At 43.4% G+C, this 14008-nt stretch overlaps 1 pseudogene across 1 annotated transcript; it reads left to right on the plus strand.

The window, feature by feature from the left end:
* The first annotated feature begins 1021 nt into the window (after window positions 1–1021).
* LOC308271139 (short coiled-coil protein-like) lies at window positions 1022–1270 on the plus strand (annotated as a pseudogene). Its single transcript has one exon. The product of its transcript is annotated as a short coiled-coil protein-like (transcript).
* The last annotated feature ends 12738 nt before the right edge of the window (window positions 1271–14008 follow it).

The following is a 14008-nucleotide window of genomic DNA, read 5'->3' on the forward strand; positions in this document are numbered from 1 at the left end:
ATCAGCCTCCCAAGTACTGGGATTACAAGCGTGCAGCCACTATGCCCGGCTTTATTCTATATTTTGAAACAGCGTCTCACTAAATTATGGAGAGCCTCATTAAGTAGCTGAGGCTGGCCGTGGACCTGCCCATTATGAATACGTTCAAATTAGAAGTGGTCAGTTCTAGCCGGGCGTGGTGGTGCACGCTTGTAATCCCCGCGCTTGGGAGGTGGAGACAGGAGGATCGCACTGGTTCGGAGCCAGCCTCGCTGGTTTAAGAGACCCTGTTTCCACATTAAAAAAAAAAAAGTTAAAAAATAGGTCTGGGAGTGTTGCCCGTGGGAGTGTATCCCGGAGGTAGAAGGGCTTCCAGGAACCCCAGTACCACCAAAAAAAAAAAAAAAAGAGAGAGAGAGAGAGAGAGAGAGAGAGAGAGAGAGAGAGAGAGAGAGAGAGAGAGAGAGAGAGAAGTGGTCAGTTCTTCAACCAGGCCCTTCTGTCTCTTCTCTCCTTTCACAGCTGTCTGGCTTTTGGCTACTTGGTATCATGACCACAAGGGGGCGAACACAGGCTGGACCAGAATCAAACCTCAAAACGCTTCAGGAATTTTTATAAATGTTGGATTACACCAACAGAAATTAGCTCTGGGAGCCGGGTGTGATGGTGTACGCTTGTAATCCCAGCATTCGGGAGGCAGAGATAGGAGGATCGCGGTTCGCAGACAGCCTCAGCTACTTAGGCCCTCCACAAATCAGTGAGACCCTGTTTCAAACTTAAAGAGACTAGCCAGGCGCGGGCACACTTGTAATCTCAGGATTTGGGAGGTTGAGACAGGAGGATCGTGGTTCGCAGACAGCCTCAGCTACTTAGTGAGGCCCTTTGCACCTCAGTGAGACCCTGTTTCAAAATAAAGAATAGTCAGTTGGTCCAGGTGCCCTGGCGGGAGGTGTCTTTCCCATCACACACCCTCCTGGCGCCTCCATCGCAAAACCATTCGTCAAGGATTTTGTATCTAAGGCCTAAAAGTTTGTTATCCAAGATGATGAATGCTGACATGGATGCAGTTGATGCTGAAAATCAGGTGGAACTGGAGGAAAAAGCAGGACTTATCAGTCAAGTGTTGGAACTGTAACACACGCGTGAAGATATCTCTGCAAGACTAGATGCCGTTGAGGAAGAAAATCTGAAGCTAAAACCAGAAAACCAAGTTCTGGGACAGTATATAGAAAACTTCATGTCTGCTTCTAGTGTTTTTCAAGTGACTGACATAAAAAGCAAGAGAAAGTAAAGGGATTCATTTCCCTTTTGTTTTATGGAATTGCTGCTGATCCTTTTGTTTTTCTTTAAAACTTGATAATTCCAAAAGGTACAGTACTTTTGTTTGTGGCTTCACTGACTAATTATGAAGATAATGTCAAATCTAGGCAAAAGTAACTGCATAACAAGTTTGTGTAAGTCTATGAAAATGTGTAAATGTAGGGACTTTATAATTATAATTGCATGTTTATGAGACTTGAAGATGAATGTTTTATCAAATTTGCTTTGATATATAGATTTAGCACTGTCTTTTATTATAGGCTTGATAAAATATTTTAAAAAATAACCACCATGTTGTGAAAAGTGACCAAAATTATGTCCTGAGTGTGCAGCTTCAGGTGCCCCGTCCACCGTCTTGTGCCTCTCCTCCTCCTGCCTCTTCCTTTGCATTGCCCTCCCCCAAGGAAAAAAGATGGTTTCACATTTATAAAAGTAATTTTAATAGTTATACCTATAAGAGTAACCTGCACTCTTAATTGATACTTAACCAAAATAAGATACCTTCTCAGAGCTGCTTGTTTTTGATATTTAATAAGGTAGGATTGTTGATTTCTCTTTACTTAAAAACAAATCGAGGCTATAAAAATGAAGATTTTTCTTTGAGATGAAATTTCACATTGGGAAGAATTGTCAAAATCTTCCTTTACACAAATAACTCATTTGGTGTCTGAAAAGAGAGGAGTTCTGGTCATGTGTTGTTTTAAATACAGAAAATCTTGGAAATAAGGTAGAAAGAACTTGCTAAGTAATAATAACCAACTCCAAATGTTTTCGTTCCAGATTGTGTCATCTCTGGCTTAGAGTAGATCTTTCAGGGGATATATATGAAAGAGGATTAAGTTTGAGTGACCATATGTAAGCCACATGTTAGACCAGTTACAGAGTTTGGCAAGGTTTATATATGGGACCCAACAGATCAACTTTTGCAGAATTCCTTAAGAGAGTACATTAGTACCAGAATCATGAATAGATGAGTTTAACATGTATAAAAATCAGTAATCTTAATTAGTATTTCAGCATTTTATCTTCTCTCAGAATTTTCTGTAAATTCAACAGCTTGGTTTGCAAGAGTTTTATTCTTATTTTAAAAGTATTTAAAAATTTAGTTTGTAGATTCCATTTGGTAAGGGAATCAGTATCAGAAGTAATATTAAAATGTTATAATAGAAAAGAGATTCACTAATATAGCTTATGATGATTAGATTTGGACTACTTTTAATCATGAAATAATCTTATGTACTAGTGTAAGATTTGATTACTTTAGCTATATGAATATATAATAAACTGCAAACGTTTTGCATCCTTTTGTGACCTAATTTACAAATATTTTAAAATGTGTTATAGTTCTCCTTTGCTGTTTAATAAAAAGTTGTTTCAGAGAAAAAAATGAATAAAAAATAGGGCTGGGGTATAGCTCACAGGTAGAATGCCTCTGGGTTCCATCCCCGATACAGCAAAAAATTTAATAATAATAAAAATAAGAAGAAGAAGAAGAAGAAGAAGAAGAAGAAGAAGAAGAAGAAGAAGAAGAAGAGGAGGAGGAGGAGGAGGAGGAGGAGGAGGAGGAGGAGGAGGAGGAAGAAGAAGTAGTAGAGGAAGAGGAAGAAGAAGTAGGACTGGGGGTATAGCTTGGAGGTACAATACCCCTGGGTTCCAACCCCAGTTCCACAAAAAAAAGAAATTATCTCTGGGATCTTCAGGTAGTATTTCTTTTTTTTTCTTTTTTTCTTTTTTTCTTTTTTTGTGGTACTGGGGGTGGAACCCAGAGGTTTTCTACCTCTGGGCTATACTCCCAGCCCTATTTTATACTTTATTTGGAAACAGGGTCTCACTAAGTTGCTGAGAGCCTCACTAAGTAGCTGAAGCTGGCTTCGAAACTGTGCGATCCTTCTGTCTTAGCATCCCAAGCACCGGGATTACAAGTATGTGCCACCATGCCTGGCAGTATTTCTTCTTTTTTACAAAAATGTTCTTTAAGATGTGTGTAGTAGCGGGCATAGTGGTGCACGCATGTAATTCCAGTACTTGGGAATGTTAAGACAGGAGGACAGCGGGTTCATGGCCAGCCTCAGCTACTTAGTGAGGCCCTCTGTAACTTAGTGAAACCCTGTTTTAAAATTTTAAAAAGAATAAAAAATAGGGCTTAGGCTGTAGCTTAGAAGTAGAATGTGTCTGGGGTCAATCCCCAGCACAAAAAAAAAAAAAAAAAAAAAGTGTGGTGGTGCATGCTTATAATGCCAGTATTTGGGAGGCTGAGACAGAAAGATCACAGGTTCAAAGACAGCCTCAACAAGTAGTGAGACTCTCATCAACCTAGCAAGACCCTGTTTCAAATTTAAAAACGGGTCTAGGGGTATAGCTTGGAGGCAGAATGCCCCTGGGTTCAATCCCTAGTACCAAAAAAAGTGTTCTTTATGTCACAATGTTTTATAGTCAGGAATATATAAAGCTATTTTTCAAAATAGGAAAGAAATTAAAATGGATATTAAGGATTTTACTTTAAACCCTAAAATTTGAATAAGAAGAAAACATAGTTATCTCTCTCTGGAGTTTTTACGATCACTTAGAGTGGTATCTCTGGAGAAAGTTTCGGTCTCTCCCCTCATGCTTTAGCGTTCTACTTGCCAACATCCCATGTCACAGTACTTCTAGGACTAGTCTTTACATATTGCCTATTTTTTTTTTTTATGGCACTGGGGATGGAAACCAGGGACATTCTACCTCCAAGCCACACCTGCAGCCCTATTTTTTATTCTTTATTTTTATTTTATTTTATTGGTACTGGGAGTGGAACCCAGAGGCTTTCTACCTCCGGGCTATACTCCCAGACCTATTTTTGGAAACAGGGTCTCACTAAGCTGCTGAGAGCCTCACTAAGTAGCTGAGGCTGGCTTCGAACTTGTGTGATCCCCCTGTCTCAGCCTCCCAAGAGTGGGGATTACAAGCGTGCGCCACCACTCCCGGCTCTTATTCTTTATTTTGAAACAGGGTCTCACTGAGTTGCAAAGGGCCTCACTAAGTAGCTGAGACTATCTACAAACCGTGACCCGTCCTGTCTCAGCCTCCCAAATGGTGGGATTACAAGCGTGCGCCACCACACCCTGCTATTTCTTCTATTTAAATAGATAGGCATGCCAGGTGTGGTGGCGCACGCTTGTAATCCCAGCATTTGGGAGGCTGGGGCAGGAGGATTGTTGTTCATGGACAGCCTCAGCTGTTACTTATAAGGCCCTTTGCAACTCAATGTGACCCTGTTTCAAGATAAAGAATAAAAAATAGGGCTGGGGATATAGCTCAGAGGTAGAATGCCCCTGGTTCCTTCCCCAGTACCACAAGAAGAAGAAGGAGGAAGAGGAGGAGGAGGAGGAGGAGGAGGTCATAAGGTATGCCTACAAAATACAAAAGAGCATACCTTTAAGTACTTATCTTTTAAGTCAATTTTTGGGGGATGCTATGATCTGACCCATGGGGGGATCTACCTTTAAGCTACACCCCAGCCCTTTTTGTTTTTTTTGTTTTGAAACAGGGTTTTACTAGGTTACCAAGAGTCTCACTAAGTTGCTGAAGAAGCTGGCCTCAAACTGTTATTCTCCTATCTCAGCCTCCCAAATACAAGAATTACAGGGCACCATCGTCGTGTGTGTGTGTGTGTGTGTGTGTGTGTGTGTGTGTGTGTGTGTGTGTGGTGTTACTGGAGTGGAACCAGGGAACTTCTACTTCCAGGCTACATCCTCAGCCCTATTTTATTTTTTATTTAGAAACAGTCTCACTAAGTTGCCGAGGCTAGTGTCCAGCCTCTTATTTTATTTAGTTTTAATTAAAGTAATGCTGGCACAGTGTTTGGAAGACTTCAGCTGTGCTAATCCCCAAACTCCCTGCTATTTAAGTGATGTTTGCCCTTTGAGTTTTCAAATCTCATTTACTTCAAGTAATTTAGCTAATCTTTTTCACTCAAGTAAACTGGAGCCAATTCCCTTAATATTTGAAAATGACTGTCATCCACGAGGACCCTGGGTTTTATAAGAGAGAGAGGGAGAGAGAGAGAGAGAGAAGAAAGAAAGAAATGGATGGATGGGGTGTGGGTCAGAGAACACTCCTGGGTTCAATTCCCAGTAGAAGAAGAAGGAGAAAGAAGAAGAAATGAAATTATGTAATTTGTAGGAAAATGACTGAAACTGAAGAGCATTATGTTAAAATAAAAACTCAAGGACCGCAACCTGGGCATGGTGACATGTTTCAAAATAAAGAAAGAAAAATAGGGCTGTATAGCTCAGAGGTAGAATGCCCCTGGGTTTCATCCCCAGTACTGCAAAAAAAAGTGTATGAATGTATGTATGAATGTATGCATGTATGTATGTATGTATGTATGTGTGTATACAGCCCAGCCCTATTTTTTATTCTTTATTTTGAAACAAAGTCTCACTAAGTACCCAAGCCTGGCAATCCTCCTGTTTCAGTCTCCCAAATACTGGGATTACTTACAAGCCTGTGCCACCACACAGGTTCAAGTATTTTTATGACTGTTTTGGTATGAAGACAAATCTAATATAGACAGATTAATTGTTGTATATTAATTAGTTTTAATTATTTTATTTTACAATAAATCAAGACATTTCTGTGGGCCCCTAAAATATCATGGGCACTGTGTTTATCGTGCTTAATGGATAAATTGGCTGTAGTCTATTGAAGACTAATTCAGAATTCCATGTAACACTGGCAGCCAAACAATAGTTGGCAGCTTGCTGAGCTCTCACAATTAATGGGCAGAGGCAAATAGCTAAGATTCCTACAATTTTTAGGAAGGATGCTGCCTAAAACACTGTGTCAGCAGTGTTGAGTTGGTCATGATTTTTTGTTGTTGTTGTTGTTTTTGGTGGTACTGAGGGTGGAACCCAGAGGCTTTCTACCTCTGGGCTATACTCCCAGACCTATTTTATATTTTATTTGGAAACAAGGTCTCACTAAGTTGCTGAGAGCCTCACTCAGTAGCTGAGGCTGGCTTCGAACCTGTGCGATCCTCCTGTCTCAGCCTCCCAAGTGCTGGGATTACAAGCGTGCGCCACCACGCCCGGCTATGGTCATGATTTTTAATAGTGCTTTTCTTACTTTTTTATATTTTATTTTTATTATTTTTATTATTTTATTTTATTTTATTTTTTGGTGGTACTGGGGTTCCTGGAAGCCCTTCTGCCTCCGGGCTACACTCCCAGACCTATTTTTAGTTTTATTTTGGAAACAGGGTCTCCTAAGCCAGTGTGCGCGGCTGGCTTCGAACCTGCACAATCCTCCTGTTTCTGCCTCCCAAGTGCGAGGATTACAAGCGTGTGCCACCACGCCCAGCCTTTTCTTACTTTTTAATTATAAGACACTGTTGGTGTGCTTTATCTGTTAGCTTGTGTGAAGTTAACTCTAGAAAGTTGAATGATATAATCAGTATATACATACATAGTGGCGGCACATGCCTATTATCCCAGTACTTCGGAGGCTGAGACAGGAGAATCTCAAATTTGAGGCCAGCCTCAGCAATTTAGTGAGCTCCTGCTTCAAAATAAAACAAGGCTGAGCCGGACATGGTGGTGCACACTTGTAATCCCAGCATTTGGGAGGCTGAGACAGGAGGATCGCAGTTCGAGGACAGCCTGAGCTACTCAGTGAGGCCCTTTGCAACTCAGTGAGACCCTGTTTCAAAATAAAGAATCAAAAATAGGGCTAGGCAGCCGGGCATGGTGGCACATGCTTGTAATCCCCGTGCTTGGGAGGCAGAGACAGGAAGATCGCCCAGGTTCAAAGCCAGCCGCGCCCTGGCTTAGGAGACCCTGTTTCCAAATTTAAAAAAAAAAATGTAAAAATAGGTCTGGGAGTGTAGCCCGGAGGTAGAAGGGCTTCCAGGAACCCCAGTACCACCAAAAAAAAAAAAAAAAAAAATAGGGCTGGGGATGTGGCTCGGAGGTAGGATGCCCCTGGGTTCCATCCACAGTACCACAAAAATAAATAAATAAATAAATAAATAAATACAAGTAACCCACATATTTCTTTTCTATACTTTGTTTTACTTCTTTTTTTTTTTTTTTTTTTTTTTTGGTGGGTCTGGGGATGGAACCCGGAGCATTTGGCCTCCAAGCTACAGCCCCTGCCCTATATTTTATTCTTTATTTTGAAACCAGGTCTCACTGAGTTGCAGAGGGCCTCACTAAGTAGCTGAGGCTGTCCGCGAACCGCGGTCCTCCAGGTCTCAGCCTCCCGAATGCTGGGATTCCAAGCGTCGCCACCACGGCCGGCTTTGTTTTACTTCTGAAGAATCGATTCGAATGTCCAAGGTGTTGCTAATGAAGGTTGGACACCAGGTGGAACCAGGGGCCAGAGAGGTGGGGTGAGGTACTTGGACAGATGACTGAGAGGGACAGAAACAGGGACGACTGTAATTTCAGAAGGAAGATCCCCGATGGAACCAAGTTCTAGGGCTTCTGGGAAACAGAGGAGAGTGCCGGTTTCTCATTCCACCCCAGGAAAAAGGACATTGCAAGAGAGACTGTTGGATTCACATCTATCCTTGACCATAAATATTAAAGAAACTGAAAATTCTCCTATGCTAACTAACAATGTTCCTCGCTGTGACCGGCTCACTCTGGGGGCCACCTGAATGGCCAGAGTCGTAGCTAAGTCTTACCCAGCCTTTCCTCCAATCATCAGACTTCACACCTAAAGCTTTCAACAGCGAGAAAGATTTACCAGGCCTGCTCCTGACTTGACCCTGGGATTGACCCGACCGCTAGCATCGCTGTTGCTTCCCACTCTCTGGATGCACATTGGTGAAAACCAGCTGGACCGCTGCTCAGCGATGTGTGCGCCACGATGCTGGGCTCCCGGGCAAGTCTGGAGTGTGGGCGAGGGTGGTTAAGAGGTACCTGCCCCGGAAGCCGTGTTACAGCCAGAGGTTCTTAGATGCTGAGGACGCAAATGTTCTTTTTCTTTTTAGCTTCAAAGGTGCAAATGAATCATTAAAACCTGATGTACAATATATTTTTGAGAAGGTTCTAAAACAGATACAGCAAAAAAACTTTTTAAACTTTAAATCTGCTTGCTAAATTAAACATTATATCACTCTAATACTAATATAAACTGAATACTTGGACAGAATGTAAAATCCCATGTCTTTTGGCCCTTTGTATATAAACACGTCATAACAAATATCTTTATATAGAATTACCAGATTTATGAAAATATGAATTTATTTTTTTGCGGTACTGGGGATGGAACCCAGGAACATTCTACCTTTGAGCTATACCTCCAGCCCTATTTTTATTCTTTCTTTCTTTCTTTCTTTCTTTCTTTCTTTTTTTTTTTTTTATGGATATAGGGATATAACCCAGGGGCACTCGACATCCGAGCTACACCCTGTGCCCTATTTTTCTTTTTTCTTTTTTCTTTTCTTTTTCTTTTTATTTATTTTTATGTGTGTGAGTCTGGGGATGGAACTCAGGGGCATTCGACCTCCAAGCTACACCCCCTGCCCTATTTTTTATTCTTTATTTTGAAACTGGGTCTCACTGAGTTGCAGAGGGCCTCACTAAGTAGCTGAGGCTGTCCGCAAACCGCGATCCTCCGGTCTCAGCCTCCCGAATGCTGGGATTACAAGCATGCGACACCACGTCCGGCTATTCTTTATTTTGAAACAGGGTCTCACTGAGTTGCAAAGGGCCTCACTAAGTAGCTGAGGCTGTCCGCGAATCGCGATCCTCTTGTCTCAGCCTCCCAAATGCTGGGATTACAAGTGTGTACCACCACGCCTGGCTGGATTTAGTTTTTAGGTTTTATAATGCACATCTGTACAGACAATAGCTTATTCCACCTGGTCATGGAGTAAGCAAGGATTACATCAAATACTGAGGCAGCCTGTCCACTTAAAAAGCAGCCATCAGGGAGTCCTTTTCTTGAGCAAAGATTTTGGCTGACTTGAGTAAGAAGTGCTGATAAGGCCATAAACAGGACTAAGGATCCCAGCGCGGTGGTCCATGCCTGCGATCCCCGTGCTTTGGAGACAGATAGGAGGACTAAAGATTTGACGCCAGTCTCAGAAACTTAGCAAGACCCTGTTTCAAAATAAAAAATAGAGCCGGGCGTGGTGGCGCACGCTTGTAATCCCTGCACTTGGGAGGCAGAGACAGGAGGATCGCGCAGGTTCGAAGCCAGCCGCACGCGCTAGCTTAGGAGACCCTGTTTCCAAATAAAAATGTAAAAATAGGTCTGAGAGTGTAGCCCGGAGGTAGTACCATCCAAAAAAAAAAAAGTCTTAATAGGCCGGGCACGCTTGTAATCCCTGCGCTTGAGAGGCTGAGACAGGAGGATCGCACAGGTTCGAAGCAGCCTCAGCTGCTTAGTGAGGCTCTCAGAAACTTAGTGAGACCCTGTTTCCAAATTAAAAAAAAAAAAAAAAAGGTCTGGGAGTATCGCCTGGAGGTAGAAAGCCTCTGGGTTCCACCCCTAGTACCACCAAAAAAAAAAAAAAAAAAAAAAGAAAGAAAAATAAATAAATAAATAAATAAATAATAGTACTGGGGGTGGAGCTCAGGGGTAGAACACCCCTGGATTCAATCTCTAGAACTAAAGGTGGTGGGAGGAGGAGAGACAGAACTAAGGTACAATGTATAGATGCTCGAGAGATTTTTTTTTTTTTGCGGGTCTGAGGATGGAACCCAGGGGCATTTGTCCTCCGAGCTACACCCCCTGCCCTATTTTTTTTTTTTAATTCTTTGTTTTGAAGCCCGGTCTCACTGAGTTGCGGAGGGCCTCACTAAGTAGCTGAGGCTGTCCGCAAACCAGGATCCTCCGGTCTCAGCCTCACAAATGCTGGAATTACAAGCCTGCCCCGCTACTTCCAGCCCAGAAATAGGTTTCTTTTCTTTTGTGTGTGTGTGGCACTGGGGATGGAACCCAGGGCAGTCGACCTCCGAGCTACATTCCCTGCCCTGTATTTCTTTTTAATTTGAAACAGGGTCTCCCTGGGTTGATGAGAGCCTTGCTCCTTGCTGAGGCTGTCCTCCACCTGTGATCCTTCTGTCTTAGCCTCCCAAGTGGCATCACAGGCGTGCGCCATCACGCCCAGCTAGAAAAATAGATTTCAGCTGACTGTAAAGAACTCTCAGCCAGAATAGACCGGGGTGAGCGGAACGGCATGCCTATCAAGAAGAGAACACGAAGCCACCTGGTGGAGATGCTGTCAACGAGGATTCAAGTAACACACGGCTGCACAGTATGACTTTAATCTTGGGATTTTGTAATTCTTTATTTGGAGTGGGAGCAGCTGTTGTTTTCAACTGCCTGGGATTTTATTAATAGTGGAAACAGGAAAACAACCATCATTTCTCACATACCAAGTGAAAAACACATACAAAACAGAGTGCTGGCTACTATCGCTAACAATCTTTCAACAGAAAAAATGAAAATAAGGCGCCAGCCAACTCTGTTTTAAGAGGGCTTACCACAGCCCAGTCCAGGGTGGTGGCAGGCTAGGTGGCAGGGGCAGAAAGATCACAAGTTGGAGACCAGCCTGGGCAACTTCATGAAATTTTGTCTCAAACAATCTTTAAGTTTTACTTACTTACTTATTTATTTATTTTTATGGTACTGGGGATGGGACCCAGGTGCATTCCACCTCTGAGCTACACCACCAGACTTTTTTTTATTCTTTATTTTGAAACCGGGTCTCACTGAGTTGCAGAGGGCCTCACTAAGTAGCTGAGGCTGTCCTCGAACCGCGATCCTCCTGTCTCAGCCTCCCAAATGCTGAGATTAAAAGCATGCGCCACCGCACCCGGCTTTTAGTTATTTCTAAAGGGCTAGGAGTGTAATTTAATAGCAGAGTGCTTGCCTAGTCTGTTCGAAGTCCTGGGTTCAATCTCTACTACTGAAGTACTACTACTAATAATAATAATAATAATAATAATAAGTCATACCACAGATTTGCCAATTGGAAATTATACCATAAATTTAGACAGGATAATTACTGGGAATTTATAAGCTGTAATTTAGCCTATTGCAAACTTCCTGGGAAGCCTTGAGTACAAATCTGCAGACTTGAGAATTATCATTCCCCCAAATGAAGAAATAAACAAAACAAAAAGCCTCTATCATGCAGAGTCTCCGAGACTTGACGCCTGTTGTGTGTGCCAGCATCACCCAGGAGCACGTTCACCCTTGGCCGCAACTCCCACCCGCCCACAGAGTCCACTCGTGGTCTGGGCCAGGCTTTGGGCACCTGCCTTTACAGGCTCCGCAGGTGGTTCTGATGTGCGCCGAGGTGGAGCGCTGCTGGCCCGCCTCGGAGGACTGGCACTCGCGTTCATTATGAGGAGTCCATTAAGACTCTCTGAACACTAACCTTAAATGTTGAGCTTTATTTGTATACGCAGAACTTCCTATCTGGCTATTGGTCATTAGCCATGTCCCAGAAGTATAAATTATAAGCCCGGATACCCAGATGCTAACAAATCTGTGTCCAGCTATGACTCAACACTTAAATCCATAGGGGTTAGCCAGGCATGGGCACATGTGTAATTCTAACATTTGGGAGGCTGAGACGGGAGGATCGCAGTTTGCAGCCAGCCGCAGCTACTACTTAGTGAGGCCCTCCGCAACTCAGCAAGACCCCATTTCAAAATAATAATTTAAAAAAATAGGGCTGGGGGGTGTAGCTCAGAGGTAGAAAGCTCCTGGGCTTCATTTCCAGTACTGCAAAAACAAAAAACTAAACAAAACAAAAAACTGTAGGAGTTAAGAACATACATACAAAGCCGGGCATGGTGGTGCACGCTTGTAATCCCCGCGCTTGGGAGGGGGAGACAGGAGGATCGCACGGGTTTGAAGCCAGCCTCAGCTACTTAGTGAGGCTCTCAGCAACTTAGTGAGACCTTGTTTTCAAATAAAATATAAAATAGGTCTGGGAGTATAGCCCAGAGGTAGAAAGCCTCTGGGTTCCACCACCAGTACCACCAAAAAAAAAAAAAAGAATACGCATACAGGCCAGATAGGTTGGCACATACCTAGAACCCCTGTATTGAGAGGCTGAAACAGGAAGGTCAGAAGTTGGAAGTCAACTTCAGCCACTTCAGCCAGGCAGGTGGCGCACGCTTGTAATCCCAGCATTTGGGAGGCTGAGACAGGAGGGTCGCAGTTCAAGAACAGCCTCAGCTACTACTTAGGCCCTTTGCAACCTAGTGAGGCCCAGTTCAAAATAAAGAATAAAAAATAGGGCTGAGGGTGTAGCTTGGAGGTAGAATGGCCCTAGGTTTCATCCCTGGTAACACACACACACACACACACACACACACACACACACACAACTTCAGCAACTTCATGAGATCTTATTTGAAAATAAAAAGGACTGGGGGTGTAGCTCAGAAGCAGAATGGTCTCGAGTTCATTCTCAATACCCTCCCCACCCTGCACACATACAGAGCCAGGTGCAGTGGCACAGGCCTGTAATCCCAGTACTGGGAGGCTAAGACAGGAGGATTGCAGGTCTGAGACCAGATTCAGCAGTTTAGTGAGAGTCTCAGCAACCTAGCAAGACCCTCTTTCAATAAAATGAAATAAAGTAAAATAAAATAAAAAGGGCTGAACATTAAAGGCCAGGCATGGTAGAGCATAATTGTAATCCCAGTATTTGGGAGGTTGAGACAAGAGAATCAGGGTTCAAGGCCAGCCTCAGCTACTTAGTGAGGCCCTCTGCAACTTAGTAAAACCTTGTTTCAAAATAAAGAATAGGATGTGAGGGCGACCTGGCTGCGACATCTGTCAACCCATTGAGCGCCAGAGTTGATTCGGCTGACCCGGCTGGCTAGGCGGGTGTCCCCTTCCTCCCTCACCGCTCCATGAGCGTCCCTCCCGAAGCTGCGGGCTCGGTCGAAGAGGAAGACCTTCCCCAAATAGAGGAGGACCGGGCTTCGGTCAAGGGTATACAAGTAGCTGAGCTGCCTTTCTTTAAAAAAAAAAAAAAAAAAAGGCCGATCGTGGTGGCACAGCACGCTTGTAATCCCCGCGCTTGGGAGGCGGAGACAGGAGGATCACGCAGGTTCGAAGCCAGGCGTGTGCGCGGGCTTAAGAGACCCTGTTTCCAAATAAAAATGTAAAAACAGGTCTGGGAGTGTAGCCCGGAGGTAGAAGGGCTTCCAGGAACCCCAGTACCACAAAAAAAGAAAAGAAAAAAAAAAAAGAAAAAGAGAAAGAAAAGAAAAAAAATAAAGAATAAATATAGGGCTGGGGGTGTAGCTCAGAGGTAGAATGCTACTGGGTCCCATCTCCAATATTTAAAAAAAAAAAAAAAGGCTGAAGGTGTAGCTTGGAGGTAGAATGCCTTTGTGTTCAATCCCCAGTAAAACACATACACACATAAGCCAGGCGTGGTGGCGCACACTTGTAATCCCCGCACTTGGGAGAAGGATCACGCTGGTTCGAAGCCAGCCTCTCTGGCTTAAGAGACCCTGTTTCCAAATAAAAAAATATAAAATAGGTATGGGAGTGTAGCCCAGAGGTAGAAGAGGTTCCAGGAACCCCAGTACCACCAAAACCAAAAAACAACACACACACACACACAAACACACACATACACACTCTGAGAAGTCAACTTTGGCTGCAGCCAAGAAGGATGGATGGTTGATAGGAACAGGCACCTGGTTCTTGCCTAAACCTTCTGGATTAGTATAAAAACCTA

The sequence above is a fragment of the Muscardinus avellanarius genome (genome assembly GCF_963383645.1).
Source record: "Muscardinus avellanarius genome assembly, chromosome: 12".
In the NCBI taxonomy this organism is placed as follows: Eukaryota; Metazoa; Chordata; class Mammalia; order Rodentia; family Gliridae; genus Muscardinus; species Muscardinus avellanarius.